General features: G+C 53.7%; 1 long non-coding RNA gene across 1 annotated transcript; it reads right to left on the bottom strand.

The window, feature by feature from the left end:
* Positions 1-1,842: 1,842 nt before the first annotated feature.
* On the bottom strand, positions 1,843-7,007 carry LOC105869240 (uncharacterized). The gene is made up of 3 exons (XR_001153071.2): positions 6,760-7,007; positions 3,284-3,438; positions 1,843-2,056 (listed from the first exon to the last, which is right to left on the bottom strand). It is a non-coding gene; the product is annotated as an uncharacterized LOC105869240 (long non-coding RNA).
* Between the last annotated feature and the right edge of the window lie 8,527 nt (positions 7,008-15,534).

The raw sequence follows: 15,534 nt of genomic DNA, 5'->3' as shown, positions 1-15,534 counted from the left end.
CGTTGTGCTAGACTCGCTCGGTTTTCTGGTTGTTTTGTTGGTCAACAGGAAATGCTGATTAGCTTGAGAGAGGAAGGGAGAAGGGACTTAGTTATTTGTCTTTTTTGTGTATGTCAGACTCTTTTTCTAATCATTTCTTTAAAATTCTGTTTTTAAAATATGGAACAGAGATTGGATCGATCCAAGCGTTCGGCTGCGGGGCGGAGCTGCGTGGAAGGCAAACACCATGGACCTCGGCAGTGGAGCGCAGAGAACAGTACACCTGCTGTGGAGCCCACAGAGAAAGCCCTGTGAGTTGGCGATGTGAAAAGGACTCGTAAACTGCTAATGGCCACCCACATTGCCCAGTGTGTCGCCCACGTGACTCCACGGAGGCGTAGTTAATAATATCAAGGTGGCTAATGACTGTGGCATGGGCTCCCAGCACGGAATCCAGAAAGTCAACTTTTTCCTTTACGTTGGCGTAGTCCTACAGAAGAGTCTCCTTGGGAATAAGAGCCACTTGTCCTTGGCGGCTAATTTAGAAGCTGGGGATTGGGGACTGGGCTTCAACCATCCCCAACTCCTTTGCCACCATGTCAATCTTGCCAGGGCCACAGGTGTGTAAGTCATATAGGTAAAGGCATGCACCCTCCCAATTTTACAGACGAGGAAACCGAGGCTCAGAGAGGTTGCATGGGGCACCTCAGTAACTGGCCAGGTGTTCCTGTGTCTGCCCCAGACCTCTCTCAGGCCCGCTTCTTCTGTGTTGTGTGTGTAGGGAGCTGGACACTCCCAGCACCCTGTTCCCTAGGTGCCAGACAGACTGGCCAGGGGCGGCGCTGGCAGAAGATGGGCGGGCAGGGGCTGGGGAGAAGCAAGCTCCTTCTCTTCCTGCACCTCAGCAGCTGTCTTCTCTGTGGCTCAGTTCCTACCGTGAAGCGTCTTCTCCACAGTCCCAGCCCCCACAGCAGCCTCCCCTGTGGCTTCCCCTGGGTGGTCCTGTGCAAGCCCTGAGAATATCATCTCCTTCCTGCCCTCATCCTGATAGCCCTAGGAATGGCAGCGTCTTTCTGGTGCGTGAATCTGAGGTGACTCACCATGCATTTTGTCTTCTTTGCTCTCCTGTCACCTCCTGAATCAATTTCCTGCATTCAATTCCCCCCGTTTGACATCACTAGATTCATTTGCTTCCCTTACGGGGCTCTGACTGTCTGCAAAGTCTAGCTCTAAATCATCACACTGTTAAAGTTCTGCACATTCTTCCTCCTCATGGTGACATTGCTGTGTTGTCATGGGTGAGAGTAATGCTTTGCTGCCTGCTGCCTTCTTGTGTTCCTGACCAGCATCTTGGGATTAGCGTAAAGCAGGATTTGGGCTTTACGCCCAAAGACGTTATGGAGTTGCCGGTTGCTTTGCTGTGGCTCTTTGTTTGCATGTTCTCATGATTGTGTGTGGCTTGCGTAGCGGCGACACCTGTGAGGCAACTCCTGGCAACCTGGCCTTATCTTTTATCTCTGTTATGTTTGCTTAATTATCTCTAAAAGAACATAAACAAGGAAACAGAAACAACAACAACAATAACAACAACAGCTTTCCTTGGCTGTGGAACAATAGAGTGCCTTTCCTTCCAGAAAGTTAATAAACCATCAGCCTTTGGTCTGAAACCCTCCCTGGGAGCCTTACATGTTGCCATTGTTTCAGGTCTCGCGGAGGTTTAAAAATCAACTCAGCGCCTTGCTTCACTTGCCCTGCCTGGTGCGTATCTCTTGATAACCCCTGAGCTATGACTCCAGCTGCAGACGATACTGTCCTCCCTCTAAACCCAGGTCGAGAAAGCTATGGCACAGCAGGGCACGCAGGCCAGGGGTGCGTAGGTTTATTCCACGCTGGGTCACTGAGTTGTCTGTCTCCACCGAATCTTGTGGGTGGGGACTAATACTCTATGTTATCTTCAGGCAGCAAACTTTCTTGGCATTTTTGCATCTTGCAGGCAGGAACACGCATTGCAGGCCCTTTGGCTTCCTGCAGACACCTTTGAATTGGGAGCAGTCTATCTGATACTGTGGTTCATCCACTGTACAAAGAAAGGGAGAGAGGAAATGTCAACATAAAGGCAAGAAGAGGGTGTGGGAAGAGAGGAGAAGGGGGCCGGAGGGACACAGAGGCTCTGGGCTCCAGACGAGGCAGGTCTGGGGGGCGCAGAAACTCGCGTTCCCTTGGGGGCGGGAGCGCGGAGGGGCGGAAGCACGGGGCTGGTTCAGGGAAACAGTGAATAGTCCAGTCTGGCCAAAGCCTGGCGGACAAGTGTGTGGACAAGTTTGCATCTGATTTAGCAGGTACGTGGGGGCCATGCCACCAATGCATGCAAAAACTAGGTGTAACATTTATTTATTTATTTATGAGACAGGATCTCGCTCTGTCACCCAGGCTGGAGTGCCGTGGCATCATCACAGCTCACTGTGACCTCTAGCTCCAGTAACCCTCCAGCCTCAGCCTCCCGAGTTGCCGGGAGAGAAACTGTGCATGCAGTTAAGCTGATGAACCCAGTGGTGACTCTTTCAAAAATCTGTGTGTTTTATGGACCGTTTGCACAACCTACTTGCAAATAATGCCAGTCAGTGACTCTGGGAGCGTGGCCACTGTGGGACAGGCTATCAGAGCCTGGGACAGTCACCGGGTCCCAGCCATTCTGCCCCACTGTGGTTCTCAGAGCACCTCGACTAGTCCGGAGGGAAGAGGCTTCCCCCAAGGCATCGGCCGCTTTCTCTGCCAGGACTGTGCCAGAATCCTGGTTCGAGGACCGTTGGGGAAGGTGGCAGGGTGAGACTTCTCAGTGGTCTCACACTGGCAGCCACCGAGACTCTGTTGTTGGCCAAACACCTGTCCCACCCCAGATTTCTAGTCGTCTTTTCTTAACAGGAAAGATAAACTAATTTGAAGAGACAAGGTGTTGAGTTGCACTTTGGATAAATCTGTAAGGCTGTTTTTCATGGTCCTCTGACCCCCCATGTCCTGCTTGGGCACAGTCATTCCCCCATGTGGCGAGACGGGCCCCCTAGTCCAGCGAGACTCGGTGCCACCAGTGCCACTGATGACGGGCCACGCCTACAGGACCCCACTCGCGGGGCCGGCAGAGCACGGGTGCTGCTTAGCTTTGAGAAAAGCAGCACAAACTGGCAAAGTGATGCCACGTCCATGTTCTGCACCGACTCTCCCCAGAGAGCTCCTCCCGGCTCTTCCAGAGACAGCCACCCCCCGCAGTCACCCTCTCCCACTTCCGTTCATGGGCCACCACGCTTACCCCATGTGGCCTGGGAGAGTGCCACAAGAAGAGCAAGAAAGACGGAGAGAAACCGCATGGTGCAATTGAACCTCTGAGGATCCCTGGAGAGCGGAGTCAGAAGACCGTGTTGTCTCCGGTGCTGGTCACTTAGATGGCGCCTACTGTGTGCAGTGCTGGAAGAAAAGGAAACAGATCACTGAAGCTGGAAGGGAATAGCTTCACTGCGTTTGCTGAATGAGCATTCGTATCACATTCAGGCTGGGGCTTGGAGGGTAGACTCTTTCCCTTGCGGATACAATCGAGTTGACTCCTGCCAGAAAGAAAACAAAACAAAACAAAACTTTCCTTAATGAATGCAGCTTTTTTCTATTTCTTTTTTTTTTTTTTTTGGTCTATTACCTATATTTCTTTGGGGACCTAGAAGATCTTGAAGGTATCCCTCTCAAGGAAGGAAACAAGGAAACACTTGGATAGTTCAGAAAGCATAATTTAAAGATGAAAAAGACATACATCTGGCTCTAAAAATCAATTCTTTGTTTCACTGTTCTCTGGAGGGCCAGGCTTCGGGGCCAAAGTTAAAGGCAGATCAGTGTCAAGACTCGCTGTCGCTGGGAACAGGCAGCGTGGGCTCCAGAGCTGCGACCTCTCCTGACAGCATGAGAAAAGACAGAGTGTGCAGCCAGAGCCAGCCCCCTGGGAAGCAGGGTCCCCCAGGCGGGCGGTCCCCTCGTGGGTGGTGTCTGCAGTGCAGGAAGCTAGGGGCAGCCCGAGGGCCAGCGAGACATGCGCTGGAGCTCCCAGAGGAGCACAGGCTGAGTCTGAACAGGGACAGGTGTTCCCAACCAGGAGACGTGCCCTGCGAGGCCCCGCCTCTGCAGGGAAGCGTGCGGGGCCCCAGGCCCAGGCTCACTCGGAGCAGTGCACCACCTGCGTTTCCCGAGCTGCCCTTGCCACGTGGTTCACCTTAATGCGAGTGGAAGCGGCGGGACCAGCTCTCTCCCCATTGTGGTTCCATGTTCCCGTCTCTCCCTCAAATTTTTATTGTTTCCACCTGTTCTTGTCTTTTCCCTTCTCGCTTCAGAGGGAGCTCTCCCCTCCCTGCCCGTTTCCTTCCGCGTGGGGGTGCAGCGCTGTGCGCCCTGCAGCGCCGATGCCCTCCTGGTCCTGCGGGTCGCTCTCCCGCCCACGAGTATAACAGCATCATAACAATAATGATGGCGATGGTGACTATTTCCCCCTCTCCCTCATCATCATCACAGCTGACATTTGTTGGGCATGCACTATGCTCTGGACACTGTACTGGGCAATTTATGTGCATTTATTTCCTTTGAATCATGCAATAATTCCAGCATGTTGATACGCTTTTCCGCACTTCGCAGAGGAGGAAACAGACTGAGCGGCTGTATAAGGCACCCAGGCTACTAACTTCGCACCACATTCTTACTCCTGCGTCTCTTCCTGCTGCACATGACCCTCGAACGAGGTTATCTGCCCCTCTGTGCTGATGCCTTCCATGTGCGTCATCTGTAGTCTCCACCACTTGCCCCATTTTCCCGGCTGAGCTGTGTGTCCATTATCATCGCGATAGCTCCTTGCACCTCACCCTCACCCCAGCTTGTATTCACGTCTTCCCCCTTTCTGTAGATATCACTTCCATTTCCCAAACTGCTTGGCAACAGAGGCTGGGAACCAGCTTCTTTCCCACTCTTCTCTTTTCCTAACTGCTCAGATACAGCCACTCACTGTGTCCGGCCAGTTACTGCCACACGGTTTGCACAGTCGGCAGCCCATGCACCAGCCCCGCCTGGTCCAGCACCCCAGTGGAGAGTGACCCCTCCTTGCGCGGCATCTGTGCAGAGCGTGTCAGCACCACACGCTTGGAGCATTTGCCAAATTCCATGACAAATGCCGTGTACCTTCTGTGTGCACGTTTCTTACCATCTTTAATGGATGGTGTCTTTTCATTTGTGTCTTTATGCTAACGAGAAAATAGACACTCAAGCCCTGTGTTGCTTTTCACCCTTTGAATAATAGGAAATATTTTCGAACTCCTGACCTTGAGCAATCTGCCCGCCTCGGCGTCCTAAAGTGCTAGGATTACAGGTGTGAGCCACTGCGCCTGGCCCTGGAGTCTCACTTTGTTGCCCGGGCTAGAGTGCAGTGGCGTCAGCCTCGCTCACAGCAACCTCAAACTCCTGGGCTCAAGTGATCCTCCTGCCTCAGCCTCCTGAGTAGCTGGAACTACAGGCATGCGCCACCATGCCCAGCTAATTTTTACCTACATATTTTTAGTTGTTCAAGTAATTTATTTCTATTTTTAGTAGAGACAGGGTCTCGCTCTTGCTCAGGCTGGTCTCGAACTCCTGAGCTCAAACAATCCACTCGCCTTGGCCTTCCTGAGTGTTGGGATTACAGGCGTGAGCCATCGCGCCCGGCCCTAAATAGGAAATATTTTAAAACTAGGATGTTTAGGACAAATATCATGGAGAAGAAAAAAATCATTCCAGAAGATCAAGGAAGTGGAGAGAACATCGGCAGGTAATGCAAGGACAACAGAGTTTATAACAGGAGGTCGATGTGGAAGAGTTTATGTTTTAACAAAACATTCACAGTGGGTTCTATATAGAGGATGTATTGGAGGCTCAGGAGACTAAAGGCCGAGAGACTAAGAGAGAACGCAGGGCTGCTGTGTTTCCAGGGTGATAGGAGGCAAAGTCAGACTGGAGCATGAGAGCCACCGAGTGAGCACGAGAGAGGGAGGTAGGCGAGGACGCAGGCCCAGTAGCTGCCGGTGTTCTACTCGGGATGGGCAGACAGTGATCTCACTAATGAAGATATTAAAAGTGGTGATGTCGGCCGGGCGAGGTGGCTCACGCCTGTAATCCTAGCACTCTGGGGGGCCGAGGCCAGAGGATCGCTGAAGGTCAGGAGTTAGAGACCAGCCTGAGTAAGAGCGAGACCCCGTCTCTACTAAAAGTAGAAAGAAATTAATTGGCCAACTAAAGCTATATAAAAAAACTTAGCTGGGCATGGTGGCACATGCCTGTAGTCCCAGCTACTCGGGAGGCTGAGGCAGGAGGATCGCTTGAGCCCAGGAGTTTGAGGTTGCTATGAGCTCGGCTGACACCACGGCACTCTAGCCCGGGCAACAGAGTGAGATCTGTCTCAAAATAAATAAATAAATAAATAAATAAATAAATAAATAAATAAATAAGTGGCCATGCCAGTGGGAGCTCAGGGAGACATGGACCAGAGAGAGAGAAAAAACAGGCTTATATTTGGCACTTTTTAAAAGGGTCAAATTAGTTCAGGAACGTGGAGGCTCAGTGGCCATGGGGAGCTGCATGCCTTTCCTGGACTTTCTAGAATCACACCCCAAAAGGGGGGCGCTGACTTTACTGACTCCGAAGGACAAAATCAAGAAGGGGATAAGTATGCAGACAATCATACAAGGCTGCCCTGAAGACACTTTCCCACCCACTTGCCACACTTGCCAGCGATAGATATTTGCATTCCAAGCAGAACGAAGCGCACAGTGATGCCTTCCCTTCCGTTCGCACTGTGAGGCTCTAATCAGACCCTAAAGTCCCGTCCGTGCCCTTCCGGCGAGAACTCGCCATGCAGAGGTCTTGCCAGCAGCCCAGGCAGTCTGCTGGCTGCATCCCTGGGCAGGGCTTTCAGGCTGCAGTGGCTCTTACAGAACAATCATGAGGTCAGCTCATCAATGGGCTGGGAGCTGGGGCGGGGAGGTGATGTGTCCAAGAGCAAGAGGTGAGACCCCAGGGAGACGTTTCTGTAAATAGGGCTCCTGCCACTATCATTTAGTCAGAACTGGTCACTGAAAGGAAACTGTCAGCTGATGCTGCCATAGGCAATGGGGAATTTTACACATAATGGCCAGCATCTATAGAGATATTGTGACATACACAGCACCGTAGTTGATGTTTTAATGCATTTTTCCAGCAAAAAACAGCATGAGGCCAGTATTAGAACTTGCATCTTAAGAATAAGGAAAATGAATAGAAGAGAAGAGAAAGAACTTTCGAAAATTCAAATTTGGAGCCCAGGACAATCAGTCTGAGAGATTGTGCTAAAAAGCCACTCTGTCACCTAAGGTTATTACAAATATGAACATGTGTTATATCCACCTGTTTGTTGAAGGTTTGGGGAGTGGGGTTTTCCCGTGGAAAGTGAGAGACTGTATGTGGTGGAGAATGAAGGGGACGGGACCTGGAATGGAAGCCACACGTCACTCACTCGACCCAGGTCGCAGAGCTACTTCTGTGGCCTGTTAGGGACCAAGCTGCAGAGCTCCACGGCACCCCTCCCCACGTCCCCTCCCATCGTCCACTCCCTGGTTTGTGGAAAAACTGTCTTCCATGAAACCAGTCCCTGGTGCCAAAATGTTGGGACCACTGCTGTACTGCACCACAGTGTCCGGGTTCCTGACTCTCTCTCACTGGCCAGGGCTCTAGGGAGCCACTTGAACGATGCTTGACCTTATTTTGGGGTCTTCCCTAAAGCAGAGAAAATATATTCTTTACCGTCTCATTGTGTCTTGGGCCCAGGACACCGGCCACCTGTTGGCTCAATGTGCCCTTTGTGAAACGCTCCTGTGTCTAGGATCTAAAGCGGGTTCTGCTGCGTGGACTTCGGGGAATCCCAGCTCAGAGCCTGGGCAGGACACACATTTGGTTTGCTATACTCTTACCTTCTCCTGTCTCTCTGCCTCACAGCTGTGGCCCCGTTTATCCCTCCCCCCACCTTTGCAGAAAAACACAAACTCACTTCCGTGCGTCTCAAAATGGTGCATCTCCTGTAAGTTAGGCTGTGTGTACCTCACTCCACCCTGTGCAACAGCAAGCCAAAAATGTGTCAGTTATTCTTCAAAAGATACTGGAATCTCCTCTCCTGCTTTTTGGAGGTGGAAGGGTCTGGGCGTAGAAATCCGTGCCACTAATCCCCTCTTCGCAGGCTCTGTCCTGTCTCACAGGCAGGGGTACATTGGAATTCCCTGGGATTTCTCCATACTTAAGGGACAACATCTTCCAAAGGGAAAAGACTTCCCCTAAGAGATCTATGTTTATTTCTATATGGGCTCTTCAGCCACATAAATAAGAGAGGTGTTTATTTCCCTCACCTGCATTTTCTTTGTTCTTGTCCAAAGGTCCCAACTTCTGCTCACCTTTCCTCACCTTTTCCAGGAAGTCAAAGCCGTTTAACTGGATCCTGACTGGAAGAATCCAGCTTCAACACCTCCCGAGGTACAGAGAGAGGGTGACAGTTGCCTGAATTATCCCAGCAGGCATGAGGCGGAGCAGGAAAGAAACCAAATGCAAACTGCGCTGAACAATGAGATTCTAACTCTTGGTAAATGAGAAGCTTCTTAGTAATCAGGGAAATATTTCCTTCCTGGCTTTGGGTTAGGACTGGACAGTCCTCAACACCTAACACCTGTCCCAGGGAGTGGTAGGAATGCTCCACCTCACAGGTGCGTGAGCCGAGGAAACAGGCTCGTCTGCACTTATCCTGGTGAGTGTGCCTGTGTGTGTGGCGGGGAGGGCCTGGGGGTGCACCTGAGCCCTCCCTGGACCCGGGGCCTCGGAGAGCCCAGCCCCTCCAGCCTGGCGTTCTCCAGAGCTCGGGCATCAGCAGACACCAGGGCTGACCTGCCGCGGCTCCAGCCGTTCGGTTAAATAGAAAGAGGAGCTGGACCGACGCAGCGGCATCCTCACTGATGGGTGGGGGTCCCAAGAGTGGAGGAGGGACGGAGAGTGGATGAGGGAGGACAACCTGGAGCACACACAGGGCCACTGGGGAAAGACTGGCTTTTTAAACAGCCTCAGCAAAGAGACCTTTCTTTTGGAATCCAGAGAAAGCATACATTTGCCAGACTTTGACATTTTCACCCTTCTCTGATGAAATCTCCGGAAACTTCAGTAAAATGTGCTGTTTGTCCTGGACGGGCCTGTGTGGGTGTGTGAGGGAGTTTGGGGGAGCCATGGCCGAGGCAGGTCATTGTGGTCCTGGGGAGGAGACACCACCATGTGGCATGGAAGTGACCACAGCAGAGTCTCCCCTGGTAGGGGGAGACAAGTGTGACCCAGGAGCCGAGCACATTGTCCAGGAGAGCCGGGACTCTGCCCTGGGTGATGGTCTCAGCTCTGGTGCGTGGACACTGTCATCAGGAGCCTTAGCAAAGACCGCCACGGGTCCACCCAGGCAGGGAGGCCAGATCCCCGCAGGAGGCACCTTGGCATGACATGTAGCTTTCCAAAGCTGCAGGGATGGGACTGAGAACCACGGGAGCGGAGGGAGACGGCTCCTTCAGGTGAGGACACTCCTCCGGCTCAGGGACACAAACCCGGCCGGCTGGCTGGTCACCGCCTCTGCACCCCGAGCTCCTCCTTGCAACCCCACGGCGATACCAGCAAAGTGAAACTCAAAGCCTTTCCAGTTCCCTCGCCTGTGCTCCCCCGTGACGTGGCCACGCCCAGCGCCAGACACCCGGTCCTGCGAGCCACCCTGACGCTGCGGTCGTCTGCTCCGCGGTGGGATTCCAGGGGGCCCGGCGGCTTCCCAGTGCTGGGAAAGGACGGGCCCTCGCTGTGTCTCACAGTGGGAATTTGCATTCCTCATGCCTTGACTGCCCTCCCTGTAATCCCAGTCACGCTGGAGTCTGGGGGCTGTCCTGGCCTGGAGGGAGGACACGTGAGTCCAGTGGAAGGAATCGGATAGGGAGCGAGGAGAGGATGGAGACGCCCAGTGAGGTAGAAATGCTCCCTTCTCAGCTGTAGCGTTTTCCCTGTTGCCAGGGGCTGGCTGACACCCTGGGGAGTCTGAGGGTCCCTTGTTCGCTGGCTGCTAGCTGGACACCCCTCTGCTGTCCACCTCCTGGCCCCCTAGCCCATGCTTCCCTCCACAGGTGCCCCCACCCCTGCTCTGGGCACTGAGCTGGCCGCCATGGGGCAGCGAGGACAGAGACCCCTTGGCCCTCCCTCACTGGGGATCTGGGCTAGGTCACCCTTCCCCGTGCAGCCAGCGGGCTCGTTTGTAACTTCCCTCCTTCATGTCTTTCTTCTTCCCTCCCCCGCTTTCTTCCTTCTTGCCACAAATATGAAGTAGACTCAGAGCTAAACGTCCAAGGAAGATCGGTGCCCAGGGTGCAGGCTCTGGGTGGTGCCAGAGTGTCGGGACAGCAGACAGGGTTGGGCGGCCGCAGGGTGACAGGTGCCAGCTCCAGGTGGGGCTGGCTGGGAAGGAGGCACAGGAGGGCCAGAGCCACCTGCCGGCCTCAGCGTCACTTCCCGGAGAAAGTGCCGAGACCAGGAGGGGGAGGAGGGGGAACGCGGGAAACATGCCCTGCACAGGACACTGAAAGCATAAAATCCGGGAAACAGATGAGCAGGTGAGTTCAGGAATTTAATGCTCTTTGGCGGTTGGAGATTAACAGGGTTACCGTTTTGCTGGGAAGTTTAGCAGGGGCTTCCCTGTGAGGGTCTAGACAGGCGTCCTAAAACTGGGGCATGGGCCACATGCAGGTGTTTTTGCCCATTTGTTTTTTTACTTCAAAATAAGATATGTGCAGTGTGCATAGGAATTTGTTCATAGTTTTTTTAAACTATAGTTCTGCCCTCCAACGGTCTGAGGGACAGTGAACTGGGCCCCTGTTTAAAAAGTTCGAGGACCACTGGTCTAGGAGGTGCTGTCAGGAGGTCTGGGGCAGTGAGGGGGTCAGATCGGGCTCCAGGATGCTCAGGCCAGGCCAAGCGTCAGGGAGACTCCTGCCTCTCGGTGTCACTCAGTTTTGCTCTTAGGCCAAAGCTGGCTGCGGGATCCCTGCCGAGGGGCTGGCTGGGGCATGGCTCTGCCTGCCAGGCCGCCCACCTCCCACCTGCTCTGGGAGCCGGCGCTGACCCCATGGAGCTGAGCCAGCCTCATCTCGTGAACGGTTCCCTCCTACTTTTCCGCGCTTTGTGTATCGGGGAGCCTGTGGCCCCTCCGGGCCACGGGAGCCCCCGGCTCTCACACCTGAGCCCGACGCTTCTGCACCCTGTGGCCCGTGTCGGGGAGACGTATCACTCAGGAGTCCTGAGATCTGCGGCAATTCAAGGCCTCGATCACGGGCTTACATCAGAAGGTCTGTGCCTGCAGCTTCTTCCAGGTTTTAAGCAAAGAAATGTAAATGACAGGTTCAAACCTGTCCTCAGAATGTCACGCAGCAGCAGGGGAAGCCTACTCATGCCAGCACGGAACCAAGGGTGGAGACTTTGAAGGTGCAGACGTCACTGCCAGCTGCCTCCGAGCCAGGCTCTGACACAGGCGAACGTCCCCGCTTCCGGGACCGTCTCATGAGACCCCTCTGCCTCCTTCCTTCCAGGACTGGCAGGGTCCCCTACCTTAGTCTCAGGGCAGCTCTTCAATGCCTTCAGGTGGCTTTCCAGAGCACTGTAGCAGCAAAAAGCACAAAATTTATTTCTTGCCTTGCCCTCATCCAGGAATGAGACTTGGCAGGAACCCCACATTCCTTTCACATATTTCCAGCGAAAGGAGGAGAAGAACAGGCAGATTCCAGCCCCTTTTTGCTACTCTGTTAGCTGCCCTGGGCAGGTTTTCAACCTGGGTAAGTTTCCACTTCCTTGCCTCTAAAATGTAGACAGCACTACACACCTCACTGCAGACCATGTGTGTAATGTGAAAAGCAATTTGAAATACGTGGTCTCCTAACCTTGTGAACACAGTGACCCTCACCATCACTCTTTGTTAGGAAACAGGGACCCAGCAGGGACATGGTGAGTGAGGACCTCACCTCTGATGTTTCACGGAGCAGGGAAAGCGGGCCAGGCCGGGCCGTCCGGGTCCACCGCTGACTTGCCATGTGACCGCAGGCAAACCTCTTGAGCCTTAAGAAAGACATAGTAGAAGTCTCTGCTGACGCCCTGGCAGACAGGAGCGGAGCCTCTTACGTAGAAGCTGTGCGGCTCTGGGTGAGTGACCTCGCGTCTCTGAGCCTTAGGTGTCCACCTGTGTTCTGGGCGTCTTCATGCCATTCCATAGGTAAGCTGAGATACATGCATGGGGAATGCTGAGCACAGGGCTGGAGTGGAGACAGCATTCAGTAGGTACCAGGTAGCTGGTAGAGGTGGTGGTGCTGGCAGAGTTTCTGAGCATGCTCAGGGCCCTGGGAGTTTAGTGCCTGAATTCACCCACACCTGGGTGCTGGGCAGACTAGTGCGAGCTCTGCCTCACCTGGGCTCTGTGCCATGCCAATGATCCTAGAGCATCCCAGCCCCCGCCCTGTCCAGTCTGCACCGCCCACATGGGCCACATGCTCCACGTGAGACCACATGAGCGGGGAGAGTGGACGAGGGCTCTGTCCCCCGTTCTGGCCGGATTTTAGAGGCGAGAGCCCCAGGGGGAGAGGGGTGGCTGAGATGAGAAGAGGAAGGGGACAGAGAAACCCGGCGTTGTGAGAGAAAAGACTAGATACAGACTTCAGGCCTTGACGACGGTGCAGCCACAGTCACTGTGCCCTGTCCCGGGGTTCCTGGTGACACCCCTCTAGCCCTTGGACCAGAAAGCACAGCAGCAGTGCCCTGGAGACCTGTGATGGAGCCTTGGATCCATTGATTCCTTCCTTTCTCTATGTCATGGCCACTGTTCCTGGCTGCTTACCGAGTATTTATCTGCACCAGACCTGTCCGAGAGTTCAAAACCCAGCGGGAGGCACAGGCACATGAGTAAACAGTAGCAGAGGAGTGACCACCTGTGACAGCACGCACCCAGGGCCCGGGGGCACAGGCACAGAGCAGGCACTTCTCTGCGCAGGGTCCCGGGGAGAGGGCCATGAGGCTTTGCAGTGGAGGTGACATCTGAGCCAGTTTGAGTAGGGGGAGGGAACAGCTCTGCTACAATGACTGCATCATCTTGGGAAGCTGGGTCCCTCAAGGTACAGAGGGGATCATTGCACCTAGAAGAAAGAGCCGTGTGGAAAGTGTGCAGATTTGCCACGTGGAGCACACTGGGCCCCAACTGGGCCAGGCTGGGGCTCCAGACCACCACCAAGAGCCTCCTTGCCCCTCCTGAGGTGGACAGAGGGTCCGTGCACCTCCAAGCGCCAGTCCCGCCGAGAGAAGCAGCTTGCAGAGTCTCCCCAGCATCTCCTCCCGGCTGCCCCGACCGCGTGCTGACGTTGCCTCAGAGCAAGGACAGGGCAGGGCCAGCAAATGCCCAGGTTGACACCAGACCCGGGGCAGAGGCAGGGAGGAGAGCAGACACTGCCTTCTGTGCGTCTGCCTGCTTAGGGTCACGCTCGAGCCTCTCCTGTAACTCCCCGGGCACAGAGTCCACAGAGCACACCAAGGGACAGGGCGGGGTTAGGTAGAGCCCACAGAGCCCACTCCGAGGCGCCTGCTCTTCTGCCCGGAGCTGCCTCCTGGCCACCCAGGTGCCCAGCGCCGGCCACCCTGGGCCACAACTCCAGAAGGCAGGTGGCAGATGCAGGCAGCCTCGATGTTCGCCGTCCACAGCTCTGTGTGCGCTGCTGGCCCAGCCCCACTCTCGGATGGGACATGCACAGTGATGCTTTTGCAAACATCTTCATCCGCTCAGTCTGAACTGAGTTCAATTCATTTTTCCCCAAACCTATAGTGAATGGTTACTCTGTTCAGGGCAGGGAGGGATGGGACACCGTGTCAGTGCTGAGGAATCCAGGCCCAAAGTAGTAATCCCTGGCTCCAGCGGCCACTTTCCTTGGCCAGTTGCACCGGCTCCAAACTGCCTCCAAACCGGCTTCCCACCTGGTGGCAGGAGGAAGCCGCAGGCATCGACGGTTGCGGCGCGCCCTCTCGTGGTCAGTGTTGGTATTGATGGGTGGCCCCTCTTGGTCAAGGTATTTTTCAGGCTTTGAAAAATAAATAGCATTTCAGAGAAATCTCACATTAGAGGAAGATAACATTTTTCACAACGGAGACCATACCAGGCCCAGTTTCCACCTTGAAAATGTTAGACAACCCAGCTTAAGGCCGCTTGAAAATCCCCTGTTGGCCAGTCCTGGGCTCTGCCCAGGGTTCCTTAAGAGATCCTCATGTGACAAGTTCATGGGACGGGATGGACCCTTCGCCTCACCTGGCAGAGAGCTCAGGCCACCGCTTCCTGTTATTTTCCAGTCCTGGTGAGCAGATCTGTCGCTGGAGTGATGGCACTCCCTGCTGAGAACCTCCTCCCACCCTGAGGCGCCGGCATTTGCTGTGCTTCCCACGGGAGCACAGGCTGAGCAGAGGCCAGAGCACTCCCAGGCAGGTGCTTACTCCAGCCAGGTTTGGAGCACGTGCTCTGCCCCGGGGGCACGAGAGCGGGCTCTACAGTGATGCCTGTGCTGCGGAGACGTCCCCTCTGTGCAGTCCCAGGGGTCTGACTATATTTAGAAAATAAAAAATGAGAGTGGATTTAGAAGAGGCTGGGGAGAGGCCAAAGGCATGATGCCAAATATGTACTGCAACCTCAGCTGGGAATCGCAGACGGGAACTCCGAAGTGTATATTCTAGGTGACTCTTAAAAAGCAGGTTCAGCTTCTTCAGGAGCAAACTGGATTCAGGCAGCCAACAGAAATATGAAAACAAAGTATCTTATCAAGCCATCTGTTAGTCTAGAGAAAGCTTGGCACATGGTCTCTTCTATGTCAGCACATTTATTATTTTTTACATTTCTTATCTGTAATTAATATGCACTATGCTTGGGATGACTGGCTCAACAAACTTGAGCAAGATCCAGAGAAAAGTAAGGAGGAAAAGGGTGTTGATCACTAAGGAATCTTCATGAACGATGACTCTACCTTGCTTCAGTTGCTCAGAAATATGTTCTTTAGAAGTAACGTGGAAGAGTGAACACTCGATTGATTAGGCATGCCAGAGTCCCACGTAGGAATGGCATGGTTAACCTCATGATTTTCATTTTCCTTCCACCCCTAAAACGGACCTGTTCATGCCTTATTATTACACACTCCGTAAGACTGTTACTAATCAGCGCTTAGATAATCTAAGAGTAAAGTTTGATAACAATACAATCCTATCAAAATGTGATCTGTTGGTGTTATTCCTTGAGGAGGCTCCGGAAAACGTACCCTAAGGTTTGTCACAGTCTGGGTGAATAAGCAGGAGAAGGCGAGTGCCCGGTGTGACAAGATATCACTAGGTGGAAAAGAGACTTGCAGATCGGTTTCATTTCTGTCCCTCTGAAACTAAGTTTATAGCTCAGTTTCTAGTCTATCA

The sequence above is a fragment of the Microcebus murinus genome, chromosome 24 (genome assembly GCF_040939455.1).
Source record: "Microcebus murinus isolate Inina chromosome 24, M.murinus_Inina_mat1.0, whole genome shotgun sequence".
NCBI classification, from domain to species: Eukaryota; Metazoa; Chordata; class Mammalia; order Primates; family Cheirogaleidae; genus Microcebus; species Microcebus murinus.
Note: the sequence above shows the minus strand (reverse complement) of the source record. Positions and strands in the feature narration are given on the sequence as shown.